We start from the raw sequence: 18,940 nt of genomic DNA on the forward strand, positions 1-18,940 counted from the left end.
CAGCAGGAAGATGGCAGGATGAGGACAGTGTGCAGGCAGCAGGAAGATGGCAGGATGAGGACAGTGTGCAGGCAGCAGGAAGATGGCAGGATGAGGACAGTGTGCAGGCAGCAGGGAGATGGCAGGAGAGGCACAGGAGCAGGAAGCAGGGAGATGGCAGGATGAGGACAGTGTGCAGGCAGCAGGGAGATGGCAGGATGAGGACAGTGTGCAGGCAGCGGGGAGATGGCAGGATGAGGACAGTGTGCAGGCAGCGGGAAGATGGCAGGATGAGGACAGTGAGCAGGGAGCAGGAAGATGGCAGGATGAGGACAGCACGCAGGACCAAGAGGTGAGTTAGAAATGAGGCTGTACTTTAAGATCTACTGCATCATCAAGACAGATATTAGCCCAACAGGTAAATATTTATTTCTGAAGGCTGTTGGAGCTGGGGGGACTGAGAGGGCAGGAATAACACCAGACTGCTGGACCAGACCAGGCTGTTCGTAAATGTATAGGCTTATTACTTTTACTAGTATACTTCTCCTAGGATAATTCCTGGGAGTTATCAAAACCAAGTTCTTTTGGATAGGGATAAGGATAATGAGATCTTCTGCATTGATTCTCATTTTGTCGCATGTCCAGACCATGACCGTTTGTTGCATACATGTTAGTAAACACCCCTGGCGCATCTTGTACTCTTAACATTGATCTTGGTGGCGACTATTTGTATTGACGCGGTAGCAGACCATAATGGTCATAGAAGTGTTATGAAGGCAGTACCCCCCAATTATGGAGGGGTAATTCACATTCTGCATCAACCATAGGTTCACTGGTGACAGACTGTGTTACTGCAGACACATTGTCCTCAGATTCACTTTCATCATTGTCAACAACTTCAGAGTCACTTACTTCAATTTCACCTGGAAAAGATTATTAAAGAGATATGAATGCGTGTGCAAGGTTTTTTTCTCTTTAAATTGTACCAGTTTTAATACTAACCATCAATTTCGATGTCATCAAGCGATTTCCCTCGCACACTGGAAAGCTGCCCTTTTTCCATTGCCAAAAGTAGCTTGGAAATTTTAGCCAGTTGCATGGTGGGAATGGGTAACCTGTAGAACTCGCGATGAACATGGAGGTCATGACCAAGGAAATCTGCGAGTTGGTCCAGTTCATTGTTTTTTAAATTGAGCACTTGTGACAGTGTAGCCACATGTTTTCGCAGTTGGGTCGACCTGAGGTGCTCAGGATTTTTTGCTCCACACCAACTTGCATGGATGCATAAACAGTCCTGCCCTCTGTAGTAGCTCAATGATTTAGGTCTTGCAAACAAGAATATATTTGTATCACAGACACTGCATTCAGTTCTCTTACTGACCAATAGTGACAAGGCATCCACCATGATTGGTGTAAGTAGAATAGCAACTTTCCTGCCCCTTTTCCCCACAATCTCAATCCGTCTGAAATAGTTGCAGAGCTTCTGTTCAGTCTGTTACAATCCCATAGCGATGTCTTCATGGAGGTCTGTTTGGTCTCTCTCGTGAAAACTCTGGAGTGGCATTTTCTTCAGCACGTCTTCTATTGAAAACCATGATTTGTGCAAGGGTGACCTTTGCAAGTTCAGCATAGCTGTGTCATATGAAAGCACTGTAAATTTTTTTTTTTAATTTTTAATATTAAACCAATTAATTGTACTGTGAACGATATCAAATGACACAGACTACTATAAATATCTGTGAAGTGATATTTATATTTATCTATGATCCGACTTTTACTACACAATGATAAAAGGTCATTGATGTATATTTGTATTTCAAAACTTTTACAAGCTGTTAGATCTTAATATGGCCAGTATCAAAAGTCTCTTTTAAATAATCATACTGTGTCGTACTTAATCGTAAATTGATTAAAAAAAAATAATGTAAGTACATGGGTTAATTCATAAGTGTTTCCATTTTCACATTTCTCGAGGGTTAGACTTGCATTAGTCAGGTTAGGGTATAAAAAAGTTACACGGGCAAATAAAATCTTTGCATAAGCTTTTGCATCACCAGTTTACCTTTTCTGGACACAGTGTTGGAGTCTTCTCAATGGTCATCTGCAACAAAGAACAAATACAGCATCAGCAGGCTCAATGGTTAACCTGAATACCGTAAGCAAATCAACAAATAGAAAACATAATGGGGAAAAAACGGTGGTATTGTTGCATTCATAATTCATTGTACACAGGGACGGATTATGGGTTGTGTGGGCCCCTGGGCCCTTGGCAGCCAAACGCCCTTGTAGGAATTATTAGCTCAGGTAAATTTTAATATCTCCACCAATATGTTTCAATTAATTAAAGTTTAATTAATTATTATTTAATGCTGATTATTAATCAATCGTTATGCCAAATGGTCGGCTCCTCCAAACTCGATTGCGGTATCCCTGTGAGTCTGTTAATGTGAGACTTAAATGGGATTCACTAATTACCAATATCACTTAGTAACCTGGGTTAGAAGGCTCGTCCACCGAGCTGCGTCACCAGATAATGTAAACGATTGGTAGCAGAGCCCCCCCCCTCATGGCCGATGAGAGAGAGTCTCGCGATGTTTCAGGCGAGTTTGAGGTTCAGAGCGTGTAGCAAGATCGCACAGAGGCAGGAACTTATTATGAGACACACAATGACGGAGGCTAAAGTTGTGTAAAAGACATGCATTTATTCCTAACTAACACTACAACTAACATAAGACAGACATTACACCTAACACAAACAACAAACACGAAATAACGGAATACAACAAACAATGTAATTATGAAAATGCAATGACCGGATTTAAATGAGTAACCTTAAATGGGAAATACTGTTCTGCAAAGCAAGCACAGTTTGTGGAAACACGACCCTAAAGTCTTATAGCAGGTTAACAGAACAGCTTAAGTTGTTAGAATGAAAGGAAGTTGGTTTACTTGGTTGAAGAGTGGGGGGGGGTCTTGGCAGTTGATGGCAGAGCTGCTGAGCTGATGGCACTCAGGAAGGCGCGGCGTTTGGAGCAGTGGAGTGGAGCCCCTTTGGATTATCTCTCCTGGTGAAGCTTTGTCTTGGGTGCTGTTCTCTGTTCAGCTGGGCCTTCACCGGAGGGTTTCTGGTGGGCTTCTCGTCTCCCGGGCTGATGGTCTTTTCCGTACGGCTGCTGGGTGTTCTCTGCGCTGCTTTGTTCTGAGGTCCAGGTTTTTATGGTCTAAAGTTCATGAATAGGGATGACCAGGAATTCGAATCCTGGCCCAATGGCTGGCCATCCATTTGGCGGGCTTTCAGAAGGGGGTCTGTATCAGTCCTTTTGGGATTTATGGCCCAACTGAATCTCCCTTTACTGATGATTTTCATTAAGCTGTTATAACTTTTGATACATCCACTTTTATGGTAATCACTGACCAGATTTAGAATCAGGAGTGATTTTCCATCAGTTTGACACCAAACATGCCATACCAGCTTCACAGGTACATACCTCATACCATCTGCATTAATTGATTAAACAATTAATTATTTTATCTATGTGACTCATTCACATCAGTATGGGATACAGGTGTTTTGGGTTGCACCTCAACAGATGTTACACTTTGTGCAGATATTACATCAAATATTCATATTACAAACAGCACATCTTATCCATAGATAGGCGTGGCCGTTAGTTTGTGGTAATAACAATATAAGTTGCACATCTGGAAACAACATATTTTGTTTGGTGTGGCTTATGCCAATTCATCTTCTCCAGAATGGATAAGATACACCTAAATTCAGTTCTTTTAACATAGCATGGTAGAAACAAAGAAACTTGGTAACCGTCCACCAAGATCAGATAAGGACCACAAAGGAATGTTGGAAGAGAAGGGGGGGGGGGGGGGGGGTTTAACAAAGCAGACTCTCTAAAAGTTAGTACACATTGGTTACACTCACTTTCCAGATTCTTCTGGTATACCATGAGAACATACATACAATGGTAGCTATACCTATCTATTTATTTAAATTTATATGTGTTCAAGTGCAAAGGGGTGAAATAGGTGATACTCCGTGAACATGGTTATAAGGGTGGCACACAAAACACTAAGATTGTCTAAGGACACATACAAACATAACGTATCTGTATATTGAGACTAGTAGTCGTGAGTAAATCAATATACAGGGTATACAAAAGCAAACTTAAATGAAATTTCCTTTAGGGTGTTCGTCTGTTGGGTGAGTGAGATGTAAGGCAGAGTGTATGGGGAGGGGGTTGTGTGCCAAGTCGAGGGACCCCTGTCCGTGAAGTCCACTCTGCTTGTCTGTAGGTCCCTAAATCTTTGGGCAATAAAAGTTGGAGTGCTGGCCTCCCTGGTTATCTGTGTGTGTGTGTGTTTGTGTGTGTAACCCCCCCCTTTGGTGCCTCTCGTACCAGGCTCGGCCTTGTCTCAGGCCACCTGGAATTTAGGCCCTGTGATATGTGCATGTGTGATCCTACACCCTCCATCCATGTTTCCATCAGAGGCCCTATAGGGTCAGGGGCCCTTGTAGGCAGAGGATCAAAGAATGTAGGCCCTCTAAAATAGACAAACGAAAATACATTGTTGATAAGCGTTGCAAATTGTTTTGGGCTAGGGGCCCCACGGGCCCCCTGCACCCCAAGGGCCCCTGGGCAGCGGTCCCGCTGGCCCGGTCCGTAATCCGTCCCTGATTGTACAGAATAGGGTTGGGTGATGTGTAACTTCTTCGCATATGACAATGTCTACAGTGAAACAATTGGATCATGACATGGGGGAAGGGTGATGTTTTGGTCGTCTTGTAAATGTACTACAAATTTCTATAAAGTTTCTTTTACACTATTTAATGACTATTTATAAATTCATCAAGTACTTGAATACCATTAATTTATTTCATATTATTGTAGTTACAGTAATCCCAAAGCTGACATTTCAGATGTACCTCTTTAGAAGGTATAGATGTTGAACCACACAGGAGAAGTAGGTCCCTATGAATCATCAGGGCCTCATATAACATCCTGGTTCACACCATACTCAACACCACATCTAGTGTGTGTGTGTGTTTACAGTAACATGGTTACACCTGTTATTAAGAACCTTCCGTACCAAGAGGCTTTTCTGAAAGGTGAGAGTGGACAAGCAGGTCCCTACAATCCACATGGGCTTCATAGAACACATTCTAGATTACACCTTAATATACACACACATAAGGCCCTTACTTGCGTTCCCATATACCATGTTCCTGTATACGCATACACATGCACAATGGACTTGAGGCAAAATGATACCCTAAACTGAACTGTGGGATATTATTAAAATATTATGTTTCACATTGTCTGGATTCCAGACACAAAACTCCAAACATCAAACACTCTGCTGCAGCTTTAAACTCAAGTCTCAAAACTCCCACAAATAGACTTTGCAAAGAAGAAAAATGTTCATCCATTGGATGAATCAAATGGAAACTAGTGCTGAACTAGAAAACTAAACTTTGAAAGCTAACATAAATAAAGCTAATATAAATAAAGGCCCCCCTAAAATACATCCTTTTTTTGTTTTTCGGGGGACTTGCCCCTTTAAGCTTAATTTGGCTATCACTGATACATAATATATTTAATTGATGTAAATGTTCGCCCTCCAGTTTACAGACCTGTCAATCAGTTTAAGAGCCCCAGCAGGTTCAATTATAATAAAATTTCAGCAGTGAGTTGTAATCAGGCCCGGCACCACGGGGGGTAAGGTGGCGTCGCCCCATCAGAGGGAAAATGCCGCCCCCTCTGTTAAAATAAGCCCTAATTGAACTTTTAAAAAAAAAAATAAAATAATAATATTCATTTTTGAAGACTAATATATAAGTTAGACCACTATAGTTAAAAAATAAAGTCTACGTTTTACATACGTGTCAGTACGTTCTAGACTAGATTTTCAAATCCAGGCACTTGATTGGTCAATTGGGTGAGCAGAGCAAACTAACTCATTCACAACTTTGGGTTTTAGTAACTGGAAATATGCTACGGACACTGCAAAAGGGTTTAACAGACATGCCAATAGTAAAGAACATCAAACGTGTGTGGCTTTTTGGAAAGAGAGACAGTTGCGATGTTCTACAGGCAGTGAGATTTCAACTGTGGTTAATTCCGATCAGCTCTCTCGAAACCGCCTGTATGTCTCTGCCATTGTAGACATTATTGGATTCCTTGTCTCAAACGAATTGCCATTGAGGGGATCCATCGATTCGGTTGATAACCGAGATCAAGCGGGAAGTGGACTTTTTCTGTCTTTGTTTAATTACACTTTGAGACAGAATGAAAAGCTTGGCCGGGCTTATAGTACAGTTCTGAAAAACACTGTTGAGGTATGGTTTAATTTTTAAATGTTTTGGTGTGTTGGCTTGATCGAGAAACAGCTAACAAGCTGTTGTGACGCTAAACACTCTAGAGATAGACTGATAGATACAGACTGGGAGATACACTTAGACTGACAGACACAGGTTGAGAGATGCACTTGATTGATGGATTCTGGCCTCGACATACACTTAGACTGACAGACACAGGTTGAGAGATGCACTTGATTGATGGATTCTGGCTGGGAGATACACTTAGACTGACAGAAAACAGGTTGAGAGATGCACTTGATTGATGGATTCTGGCCTCGACATACACTTAGACTGACAGACACAGGTTGAGAGATGCACTTGATTGATGGATTCTGGCTGGGAGATACACTTAGACTGACAGAAAACAGGTTGAGAGATGCACTTGATTGATGGATTCTGGCTGGGAGATACACTTAGACTGACAGACACAGGTTGAGATGCACTTAAATTAACAGTGACACATAGATATGAAGGGTTCCACTCTTCAAACAGGATCTCTGTGCTCCAGTTGGGATCTATGGCCTCCAAGCACTCCGCTCTTACTGCAGCTCAGCCAGGCTGGGCTGGGCCCGGCGAGGGTGGCGGGGGCCACTCGCACTCGGCCTTCTGTATGAGGGAGATCTGAGTGATGTGGGGCCTCTGACAGCCGTTCTCTGTGTCCTGCTGTCCTGCCCGCCGGCCGCGTGTGTGACGGTAAGAGACCTGTTACAGCTAGTATGCATGGAGTGGGTCCTTGCTGAACCACAGGCAGGCCAGGCCTCGTTCCACATCAGTGTTGTGTGCAGACCTCCCTGTGAGCAAAAACAAATGGCTAATTTAACATGCGCTCTGACAGGCTCCTGAGGGCCTGTGGGCCCAGGGTTTGCTTGTCCTCCTAACGAGCTGGAACAGCCAGGAGCCCGATCTGGATGGGCCCACTACAAGAGCCTGGATAATGAGAGAACAGCCAGGCAGGAACTCTGGTTGTCTACGATACATCTGTCCACATGGATGTAGATCCTAGCCAGATCACAGACTCCCTCATTACAGCACTCAGCCAGGGGACAGCTCTTCCAGGGAATGCTGAGAACGTGAGACCCAAGAGGCGTGTTTTGGACAGAACAGGAGCAGTCAGTCACCGGGTATAATCAGTGAGATTGATGTGCACACCCACCAGGGATATGTGTGCTCCTGTGGAGGGCTGTCATTTTGGGCTCTGCTATTGTGAGTTCCTGTGTGGAAGAAGAGAAGCCTTCCAAAGCAACAGAGTATGGCTGTGTGAGTCACTGAATGCAGTGTTACCCAAGCACACTGCAGCTCAGCGGCTCCACACGTGTCTCCAGCCCAGAGCATGCTGGGACAGCATGCAGACGGCTCATGCATAGAATTAGCCCTCAATTTCTGGCACAGGGGCTCCATTACCATCACGCCTTAGGGTGTTCTGGGAGAGTGAAACACAGGGTCGACAGGGTCAAACAATGCATCGCCAGTGCTGGACCCAACACCATATTCAGTGTTGCTGGCGTGCCACAGGTTTCTGCTGGACCAGCAGTCTCTGCATGAGCAGCTCTCCATCCCAGCAGCATGGTGGGAAAACCAGCTGTGAGTGGCACCTTCACTCTGTAAACAAAAAAAAGCCCCGTCTATGGCTCACAGCAGATTTTTGGAGCCCTCTGGCGTCCATTCCTGGGAAAGACAACATTCCATTTGCTGGGCTGCTTGGCCCGTCAGTGTTTTGATGAGCCATAGCCATAGTTTATCCGACGTCCTCCCTTGTAGGCTCTTCGGAAAAGTGTTTTAGTCCATAGGCCCGTGTGTTACCAAAATGGTTAACCTCTCCCTGTCAACCGGTGTGTTTCCCAATAATTTTAAACATGCCATAGTGGAGCCATTATTGAAAAAAGTAGGCTTAGATGTAACGGACCCCAACAGCTTTAGGCCTATTTCTAAGCTTCCGTTTCTTTCTAAGCTCCTTGAGAAGGTGGTCTATGAACAGTTGTCTTCTTTCCTGAATCAAAATAACATCTTTGAACCGTTTCAGTCCGATTTTCGTAAATACCATTCTACGGAAACGGCTTTACTGAAAGTGTCCAGCGACATTATGATGGCTGCTGATTCTGGAGAACACACTGTTCTGGTTCTCTTGGACCTGTCTTCAGCTTTTGATACAATTGATCATCAGGTCCTGCTGATGAGACTGAGGGATCAAATAGGTTTATCAGGGACAGTTTCACAGTGGTTTTCTTCTTATCTATCAGGGCGTAGTTTTAGTGTTACAGCAAACCAAATAAGGTCTGAGTCTGCGGATTTATTGTGTGGAGTGCCCCAAGGCTCTGTCCTGGGTCCTGTTCTTTTTTTGCTGTATTTGACCCCTTTGGGTAAGATCATCCAACAGTTCAGTGACGTTTCTTTCCACCTATTTGCCGATGATATTCAGCTGTATTGCTCTTTTAAACCATCTGAGATGCATACATTAGATTCTTTGTTTCATTGTTTAGTGGAATTAAAAAAATGGCTAAGCATAAACTCCCTTCAGCTAAACGCAGACAAAACTGAAACTCTGGTTATTGCCCCTGTTGATTCAATCCCGGGGATTAAACAGTTCCTGGGTAATCTAGGCCTGTCTGTGAAGTCCAGCCTTAGAAATCTGGGAGTTATATTGGACAGTGAAATTTCATTTATGCAGCATTGTAAGCAGCTAACGAGAAACTGTTTTTTTCAGCTTAGGAACATCTCCAAACTTAGATCAATGGTCTCACGAGATGATTTGGAGCTTCTCATTCATGCTTTTGTGTCTTCACGTTTAGACTATTGTAATAGTTTGTTTTCATGCCTGAATAAAAAGGAGCTCCTTTGTCTGCAATTAGTACAAAACTCTGCAGCGAGAATCTTGACTCGCACTAATAGGAGCACTCACATATCCCCTATTTTAAAACAACTTAATTGGCTGCCTGTGTCTTTTAGATATAAGTTTAAGATTCTGGTTCTGGTTTTCAGAGCCTTACATGGACAGGCTCCGTTTTATATTAGCGACTTGATCCACCTCTGCACCTCTGCGCATGCTTTGAGGTGTATGGATCAAAATTTGTTGAAAGTTCCTCGCACTTATTTTCGCACTAGAGGTGACCGTTCTTTCCAGGCTGTAGCTCCTAGGCTTTGGAATGATCTTCCCTCCTCTTTGCGTTTAATGGAATCTGTCGTCAGTTTTAAGAGAGAACTAAAGACTCATTTATTTGTCCAGGCGTTCAAATAGTTATTTATGGGCAGTTATGATTTTTGTGTGGTCTTGGCTTTTTTTGTTATGTTTTTCTTTGTTTACTATGTTGTGAAGCACCTTGTGGCTTTTGCCTGTGAAAGGTGCTATATAAATAAAGACTACTTACTTACTTACTCTATGACCTCATTTGTATAAATGGTAACAAAGCAGCAAGCAAAATTACGAAGTTTCTGCTAAAAGCATAATTATTTGTGTTAGTGCAAGTGCATAGTGTCCTTTGTCAAAATGCAGCATATTTCAATTTACAGTGCAGTAAAATTTCATTGAAATTCACTGAAAGTTAACTGTTTTGAACAGATTATCTAAACGTTTGAAAAATCGGCTGTAGTTGTACAAAGTTTTGCTGGTGGGAAACACTGACTGAGAGAAGTATTCATGAAATTTGGGGGAAGTGGTGATTGAATGCAAATTGAGTCAAAGCAATGCAAAAGTATTCATAGTTTAGCTCACATAGTCCAATGGTATGGTGCATGTGTTAAGTGTTTGGAAAAAGTGGACATGGAATTGAGACACGTGTTAAAATGACTGGAAAAAAGTGCAATGCATTTAACCCGAGTGTGTTTTATGGCTTCACTGTGAGGCTTGACTGTATCTCCCTCCTCAATGATCAGTTTAATCTAGCTGGTGAAGCTGAAGGCAAAGCGGGAAATTAGTTTAGTCATGACTTCAGAAATTACCCTGACAAGGGATTCTGTACAATCAGAGATGGAGCTGCTGGTTGGGCTGGTCATCGCCTGCTTTTTCTAACTGATGTAGGTCTGAATGTAAAGTTTCAAACTGCTTAATATGTATTAATCTGTTTTATAATGTTCACACAAAAAGAGCTTTTAATGTGTGTTGCACCTTACATCTTCTACTGTACAATGTTATTCTGCATTTGATTCCTCCTTGAATGGGGGGTGAAGAGAAATAACTAGCAAGAGAGACAGAGAGAAACTATTCGGAGGTGCTATTGTCCAAAGTTGAACTGATTGTCCAAAGCCTTTTTGTTGTCAAATTTAAAAAAGTTAATCTAAATCACCTATTACCCACTGTAATCCTTTCTATACCCACCTCTGTATGACTTCACAGAGCATCACTACCAACAAAATAAGAGGGTTACAGTTAAAGTAGGTGAAAAGGAAGGAAGAAACCTTGGGAGGAACCAGATTCAAAGGGGAAGCCCATCCTGCAAGAGCTGGCAGAGGAAGTGATATGAGCAAAATGGCAAAGTCCCAATTCACACTGTCCATGTTTTAAGATTAAAATGAGTAAAAAGTGGCCGGTCCTGATTTCGTGTCTTACATCACACTCCAAGATGGTCACTGATTGGTGGGCTCTGAGATGGACCTGTGATCTGAAAACCACAAACCATTTACATTTAATTTTGAAATATTAAAAAAATATTAATTAATTCAGAATATTTATTAAATTAAAATAATGACGAAAATACATTAAATATATATTTAAGACTTAAGCAATGCAATAAGACTTTTACTTTCACTAATTAATAAACCAATATTAAACTTTGACCAGCAGGTGGCAGCAAAGCATGTGTGAAGAAGAGGCCATCAGCGGTACAAAGCACTGGCTGTACAGGTTCCAACACTGCAGACAAACCTCCCTGTTTAACTGACTCACATGGTATGACTAAGATTGAGCAGGGCCGCATGAGAGAGGTCTCACTGCAGTTAGTGTAACTATTTATTTTACAACTTTTCTGTCTCATTCTGCTTCATAAAGGGCACACCCCACTTCCAACTTCCTCTGACGCAAGGAGATTCGTGCACAAATGGCTACAGCATAAACTGAAACAATAATGATATATAAAAAGGCATTTCATACAAACACAGCATAACCTTGCTGATAAAGCCTTGCAGTTTGTGCATTTATTTACACTAATAGTGGGTGTATGCTAATTATATTAACAGGATTAATAAGCCAGTATATTTAATCAGAATTCCCTAAGACCTGTGCTTTGTATTGGCCCCTCCCATTTTGACAACAACAAACTACATGTCACTGCAGGGCTTTAGAGACTAACTACTCCAATAATTGCGTAGTGATATTGAAGAAGAACATGTCATCGACTACGCCCACTAATCATGCCAGCCTTAATACATATATCAATAAAAGTTTTTACATTTTTAATACGTATTGTCTGCGGTTATGTGATAACGAAGACCTAAATATATATTTGCTTTAAATATGTGACTCATGTTAGAGAAAATATAAGTAAACCATGAGGACAGAAAAGTCACTGAATAACAGGAATGACCGACATATAGTGCCAAACAGATAAGGTGCAAAGACTGTACTCATAGTACAAACAAAGTAAACGTAGTGCACTATGTAAGGTAAGTTGTAAATTTGTTTGCACTTTGCAGCTTACCTTGCGTTGACTCTTTGTAGTACGGTCCCCACGACGGTGGTGGAAATATAAGGGGCTGGTTATCAGGGGGCATGGATTTTGTGGCAGTTTCTATATTGGCGTTGCTGGTGGAGGGAGCCGCATTTGTGGGTTTGTATTCTGCAATGGCTTGAATGCCCTGTGTATTAAGGCGAACTTGTGGACGATTACATCGTCCACACAGCATAGAATTAATAAGACTTGTTCACTGTCCCCCTGTTGCTGTAATATTCTGGGAAGTTGTGATTGTTTAACTCCTCTGCGCACAGTTAGGAGCTACTCCAACTCCACCTAGCAGACATACGTACGAGGAGATTGCGGTATGGAATGATTCTGTCCCTGTATGGACTAATCATCCCCAAATTCTATTGCGTCCATGATTCACCTATATCATTGTGCTAAGGTTGAGCAGCACAACATGTTTTTCTCAGATCTCAAGACCAGACGATAGTGAGGATAGCTGAGAAGATCACTAGAGTCTCTCTCCCCTCCGTCATGGACATTCATATCACACGCTCCATCTGCAAAGCCACCAACATTGTGGATGACCCCACCCACCCCTCACATTATCTTTTCACCCTCCTAGCGTCTGGAAAAGCATTCAGGCCGTCACACCCAGACTCAGGAACATGGTGTCAGACTACTGAACTCTCAGGGACTGATCTGATACCACACACACACACACACACACCATAGCTGTCAAGTCTCCTGTTTTGGCCGGGAAACTACCGTATTTTACCTCTCTTTCCCGCCGTCCTCCCGTATTAGTATTTTCCCATAAATCTCCCGTATTATAAGATCATTTAAAAAAAAATTCATCTGCCTCTCCAAACTGAACTGTCAGTAGCCTCGCGAGAACTGCCACCTGCAGTAGTCTTCAGGTCATTCACAACATTAACCAGGTCATAAATGCGGAATTTTAAATGGCAATGCTGTGTGCTAAAAACAACGTTACTTTCACCTTCTGTGACGTCTTCAACAAGGATACAAATTCTGCAACAAATCTGTATAATAAGTCATTAGTGAATGCCAGAGAGCCACATGAGTGAACATGAGAAATTAAGAGAAAATGTGTAATGAAAATAAAATGTAAATGACAAGTGGTTATTTTAGATTTCTTGTACACCTGTCTTAAAATGTAAGGGATACTGTAGCTTGGTTGGGCTGGTGGGATGGCTCGCGGTGGGTGCCGGAAAATTTCCCTTATTTTCCAATCCAAAACTTGACAGGCATGACACACACACACACACACACACAGGTCTGTAATTATATCTTCGTGGGGACTCACCATTCATTTCTATGGGGAAAACTGTAATCCCAACATGACAACCTTAACTCCTTCCCAGCCCTAACTTTAACCATAAGTAATCAAACCAAATACAAGACTTCTGGCATTTTCAGTTTTTTGATTGTATTGACAGATCTTTGTGGGGACCTGAAAAATGCCCCCCAAAGGATCAAAATAACAGGCTTTTGTCACATTGTGGGGGACATTTGGTCCCCACAATGTAATATAAACCTAATCCACACACACACACAGATTAGGTATCTGAGTCTTTGTGGGGATTCTCAATTCATTTGTATGGGCATATCCCCAATCCTAACTATGGCAACCTTAATCCTTAATCCCTACAGTACTAACCAAGAAGTAACAGTAAGTAACCAAACAAAATACAAGACTTTTGGAATTATTATTCCTTTGATTGCATTCACAGAATTTTATAAAACTGAGTGAGTTTTTTCTTTTGGAGACCAAAAACATGTCCCTACAAAGTCAAATTAACATGTTTTAATAACACCAGGGCTCTCAAGTGTCACGCATTGAGAGTGATAGTCACTCTTTTCAGTCTTTTGTCACGCACTCCCGCCACACATTGTATTTCTCACGCGGAAAAATAATTTGTAGGCTAATATGCCGCAGAGCCCAATTTTTCCCCAGACCAGGGCACAGTAGCGCCTCACTATAAAACAAGCGTGTCTCCGCTGGAGTCTAATGGTGCGTTCGTTTTTCTCTCGGAACTCGGAAATTCTGAGTTGAGTGACATTATGGTGCGTTCGATTATTTCTCTCCAAGTCGGAACTCGGATAAAAACGTCACGAAACGTCAAGAAAAACGTCGCTTCCCGTCGGAAATACGCCTCTTTTATGAAGTCGGACAAGATTTGCCCCAAGAGCCTGTCACTTACCAGGCAATCAAAAAAAAAGAAAGGGCCAACACAATAGCCAATCAGAAAATAGTACGATTGTATCTGGGTAAAATACAACACAACAACCAATGAAAAGTCATCCTGTGGAATGTCACTCTTGCCTGTCTTCAAAATTTGACAGCCCTGTAACACTGTGGGGACATTTGGTCCCCACAACATAATATATACATGACCACCCACCCAAACACACACAGACACACATATACACAGACTGGCTTACCTATATCCTCTATAGAGTCCTTAATGAAATATCTGCAAAGCAGTTATGGCATGGCGTTAGGTTTGAACATGCAGTTTTTAAGGACACTGCACGAATTCTGAACGAAACACTGCACTAATTCTAAAATGATTTTATATGAACTTTATTTAACATAAAATAAAATAGAAATCAAACCAAAATTTAGTCTCTCAAAAAACTTATATGTGACATATCATCGTTCATATTATTAGAAATTAAAAACACCAGGATACAGAATTTGAATAACAAGAACTATAGTCTTCTTTCTCAAAAGCCTAAACAACTATCTGAAGACCTACTAGTTCCTGAATTGTAGATGTTGCCTATGAAATTCGCTGAGTTGACGTCGCGCTACCAATATTGCTAAAATGCTAATTGCGTCAACCAGCTATGGAAATACAGCGGCGGTACACCCCCAATACAGCGGTATTACGCATTACTGTAATGTTGCCTAGCAAAAACATATTGTCAAAAAAAATTACAGACAGACTTCATAGACAGAGCTGCGTGGTTACCTATTGACAAGTAGATACCTGATTTGGGGGCTTGAAAGGCGGTTAAATATCCAATCACGCCGAGTTACATTAAGCACAAACTAAAGATACTACTCGTGATTGGACCAGCTTCAAATTTGTCCCGCCCTGACAATAAATTCTTTGATTTCATTCGTTGAACATTAGTGTCCGTACATATCTTCATTTTATTCGACCAATTACAAATATCACGGTGGTTTCCATAGAAACAAAATCATTGCAGGTTAAACACAAACTTTCTGACAGAGAGATGGCACAGAGGTGAGCAGCATCTCTTCGTGTGTTTCTTGCTATTTCTTCAGATTATTTTTTGTTAGCATATTTAATCTTATATTTAATTTTATGTCCTGATATAGTACATGCAAATATTGCGGCAAAATATCGTTGAAATATATTTATAATTAGTAGTTTAAACTGTAGATGCTGTGGCCATTATTCTTAATATGATTGTTTATATTTAAATGGTAAGAGAAAATATTTGTGTTAAACTTAAAAACAATAAGACTTATGGTTGATATGATTGGTTATACTCATCCGGCCTGTGATAATGCATTTCATCTGAAGATGTTATTCTGAAAAGATCGCCTATACGTTTACTTTTTAAATGTCCCATGTTCTTGAAGTAAGATTAACCTTTTGCTAGGTTCGGTACCATGGCGATGTTATAGCGTATCGAAGCAGCGTCATAATTTCGCAAGCTTTACTGTATTGTGAAGCAGTTTTAGCAATTCGGCCGTTACTGCCGGAGTTTCAAGAAGTTGAAAAAATACAGTGCCTAGTTTGGCTTTGCGAGTATCACATACTGTATGGCTAGTTTATTATATGTCTTGTTTATTCACCAGAATGAGAATTGCGAGAGCTGTTTCCTGGACCAACGACCAGTACTGGGGAGCCTGGGACCTGTGGGACGAGGTGATCGACTGGGGAGATAAGGAAGGTTTGGGGGAGTACTCACCAGCGACACCCCCCACTGTCCAGGCTGGGGAGGTTATGGGGGGACTGGGAGGTGTGACTGACTGCACTCAGGGGATAGATGAGGTAAAGGGTGCGATTAGTGGGAAAAAGGTGGAGGTGGCAGAGAGGGAAAAACATGTGGGGGTGACCTCCAGTGTACAGGTGGAGGCCGCCGACCTGAATGTAGGCATTAATAAAATGCAAAATGGAAGCAAGGGGAAGCAAGGTGAGGTGGGGGTGAATGTGAAGGTGGTTAAGGTGGAGGGGGGGAAAATTTCCCTGAAGGCAGAGGATACGAAAGGAAATGTGAAGGTGGAGGCTGTGCAAGTCCAAGTGTGTGAGTTTGGGCTTGCAGAAGTTAATTCTGGGGATGTAAATGTTGAGATTGTGGGGGTAGAAGTAGGGGAGGTAATTATTGAGGGTGCGGACATGGTGAGTGATGTAACCATATTGGAAATTATAGTAAGTGATGTACTAGTTGAGATTATAAATAGAGAAGGAGGTCAGGAGGAAACTGGCGATGTAGAGATAGATGTGGGTCATGTAGAGATAGAAGAGGTAGAAGTGGTGGGAAATTAATATTAAAGTTGAGCTTGTAGAGCTCTTTACATAGAGAAGAGCCAAAATACGAAGAAGATGAAGTTGTGGTTCTGCTGCTGCTGTTTGAGAAACATTAAATAATTGAAACAGTATCAAAGATAATGAATTAAGTGTGATAAATTTTGAGATGTATATGTGGAATGTTTCATAATAATGTTTAATGTTTATTAAGAGAAAAATGTATATTTCTAAGTAGATTTTTAAATTGCTCTTTAAAGTATTATTTTTCAGAATTCCAGAATTACCAAAATCCCCAGGTAAGTTAATTTGATTTCATTTTGTTTAAACTGCACACACATAAAAATGATTAGCCCTGTTATGTATTTGTGTTTTATTTATTGTTTATTTATTAAGCACCGTATCCCTCATCAAGGGCATGTTGTACAGGTCACCTATGTTCCCATAAACTGTAACTTGTCTTGCAGTCTTGTTCCCCCCACACCCTCTGCTTGTTCCCTTCCTCTGTTTCTATCTTCACTCCAGGTCCAAGACGTCTCCAGCCGACTGTCCTTGGGAAAAGCCACCATCCGTGGCCACCGCTCCGGCTTCTCTGGGCTCTCCTGCCCTGCAGGCCCCTCGGGCCCCTCTGGTTCCTGTTCCTGCCCCCGTCCATGTCCTTGCCCTGCAGGTTCCCCTTCACCCTCCAGTCTCAGGCTTGCGGTATTGACGGTGCCCCCCCCACCCTGTGGTCCCAACGACGGCCCCCTCCCCGCCCTGTGGTCCTGACAGCGCCCCCCAGCATTACGGTCCTGGCGATGCCCACAGTGCCTCTCGGCCCCAACCCTGCCTTCCCCTTGGCTCGATGTGGCCCTACCGGCCTCCTGAGACCCAGCAGGGGCTCGTGTCCCAGGGTCAATGCCCTGCTTTCTGGGGACCAGCAGACCCCCTAGCTCAGTCCTGTCCCCTCCTGCCTCAGTTAAGTTTTTGCCCCAAGGTCCTGTCCCACCTTTGTTCTCCCAAAGCCCATTTCCAGTTCACCCTGTAGCGCCCCCATGTTTGTTTGCTTGCCCTGCCTCAGTTCCTGCCCCAGTGCCCTATCCTATCTTGACTCCTCCTGGGCCCATGGTTCTCCCTTATCTGTCTGTCCTTCAGCTGTCCACCCTGTGTTGGTCTGTGTGTCAGTTGTGCCCTGCGTTCCCTGTCTTTTCTGGTTTCTTGCCCGTGTTTGGTTCCTGTTAGTGCGGTGCCCCTGTCTGAGCATCATGTTTGTCCTGCTGTGTACCCAGTGTGTCTCTATGGTGTTCTGTTGTGTTTTCGTCCTGGTCCTAGTTCTCTCTTACCCGATCGTGATCCATTTCCTTACTCCTGCGTGGTCTTGTCCTGTCGGGTCAGCAGTCCATATAGTTCCTTGCCCCGCTTGTGTCCTCTGTATGGCCCCGTTAACAGCCTGTCTCGTCTTCCCCGGCTCCTGTAACCCACACAAAATGTTTCTTGTCCCGTGTTATCACTCGTCTGTGGACCTGTCCTGGTGTGTGATGTACCTGCTATCATCCTGGTTGTCCCTAGTCTGGCCCCAGTTCTCCTAGTGGTGTCCCATCTTGCCCCCAGAGTGCCCTGTGCTGGTGTTGCCCCTGCCTATCCTGGTCTGTCTCGTTCCCCTAATGGTGTTCAGTCTCTGCGCCCTTGTCCCGCAGCAGTGCCCATCTGGTGTCTTGTCCTGCCCTCTTCCACTGTGTCTCCCATCTTAGTGTACGTATAGCCTGCTGTCTTCCCCGCTGTCCCATCTGCTCCCTCACATGCCCTGTAAAAAGTGTCCTTCAGTCCTGCGATCCTCAGTCCAGTCATTGATGTTGCTGCCTGCATCTGCTCCCCAGTGTGTCCTGTGTCTAGTGTTCTTGCCTGATCCTCCCTACCCTGTTTGGACCCCTTGTGGTCTGTTTCCTTTGCCCTTCCTGTAGTGTAGTTTTCTTTAATAAAGCCCCTTTTGGTTTTCCTCCATGTCTGTCTTAGCCTCTGTCCTTGCCCTCGACGTGACACCATTACAGTGTGACCAGGTAAATGCTGCTAGCTGGACACCACACTACTGTAAATGCTGCTGAAGGCTTACCTCAGTTTATCATTATTCCCTTCGTCTTGAAAGAGAACAGCAGCAAAAAGTGGGAAAATGATTAAAAAATAAAGAACACTGTTCTGTTAGTAAGCTTCTTAAGGTAAAGTCATTTTAAATAATTAGAATAACTGATACTTTATTAATACCTGTGGAGAAATTGTCTTTACGCCTCCCTCAACTTGCTCTTTATAGAGTAATGTCTCCTAAGTAGACATTAGTTTTAAATGGCTGTTTTGGTTTCAGTACAAAGGAGACCATCCCTCTGGATTGTACCAAAGTCTACTCTGCATTACGCCACTTTTTAAAACCCTCCGTTTAACCCATATATCATAGAAAAACTGACATTAATACCAGTGGCTAT

General features: G+C 42.8%; 2 long non-coding RNA genes across 2 annotated transcripts; one reads left to right on the plus strand and one right to left on the minus strand.

Moving 5' to 3' along the window:
• Window positions 1–331: 331 nt before the first annotated feature.
• On the minus strand, window positions 332–14,953 carry LOC140583980 (uncharacterized). Its single transcript, XR_011986038.1, has 5 exons — window positions 14,742–14,953; window positions 14,425–14,456; window positions 2,042–2,080; window positions 982–1,611; window positions 332–902 (listed from the first exon to the last, which is right to left on the minus strand). It is a non-coding gene; the product is annotated as an uncharacterized lncRNA (long non-coding RNA).
• A 196-nt stretch (window positions 14,954–15,149) lies between these two features.
• Window positions 15,150–18,467, plus strand: LOC140583988 (uncharacterized). The gene is made up of 2 exons (XR_011986047.1): window positions 15,150–15,236; window positions 15,818–18,467. It is a non-coding gene; the product is annotated as an uncharacterized lncRNA (long non-coding RNA).
• Window positions 18,468–18,940: the final 473 nt, after the last annotated feature.

Source organism: Paramormyrops kingsleyae, unplaced genomic scaffold, assembly GCF_048594095.1.
Source record: "Paramormyrops kingsleyae isolate MSU_618 unplaced genomic scaffold, PKINGS_0.4 ups28, whole genome shotgun sequence".
Taxonomy (NCBI): Eukaryota; Metazoa; Chordata; class Actinopteri; order Osteoglossiformes; family Mormyridae; genus Paramormyrops; species Paramormyrops kingsleyae.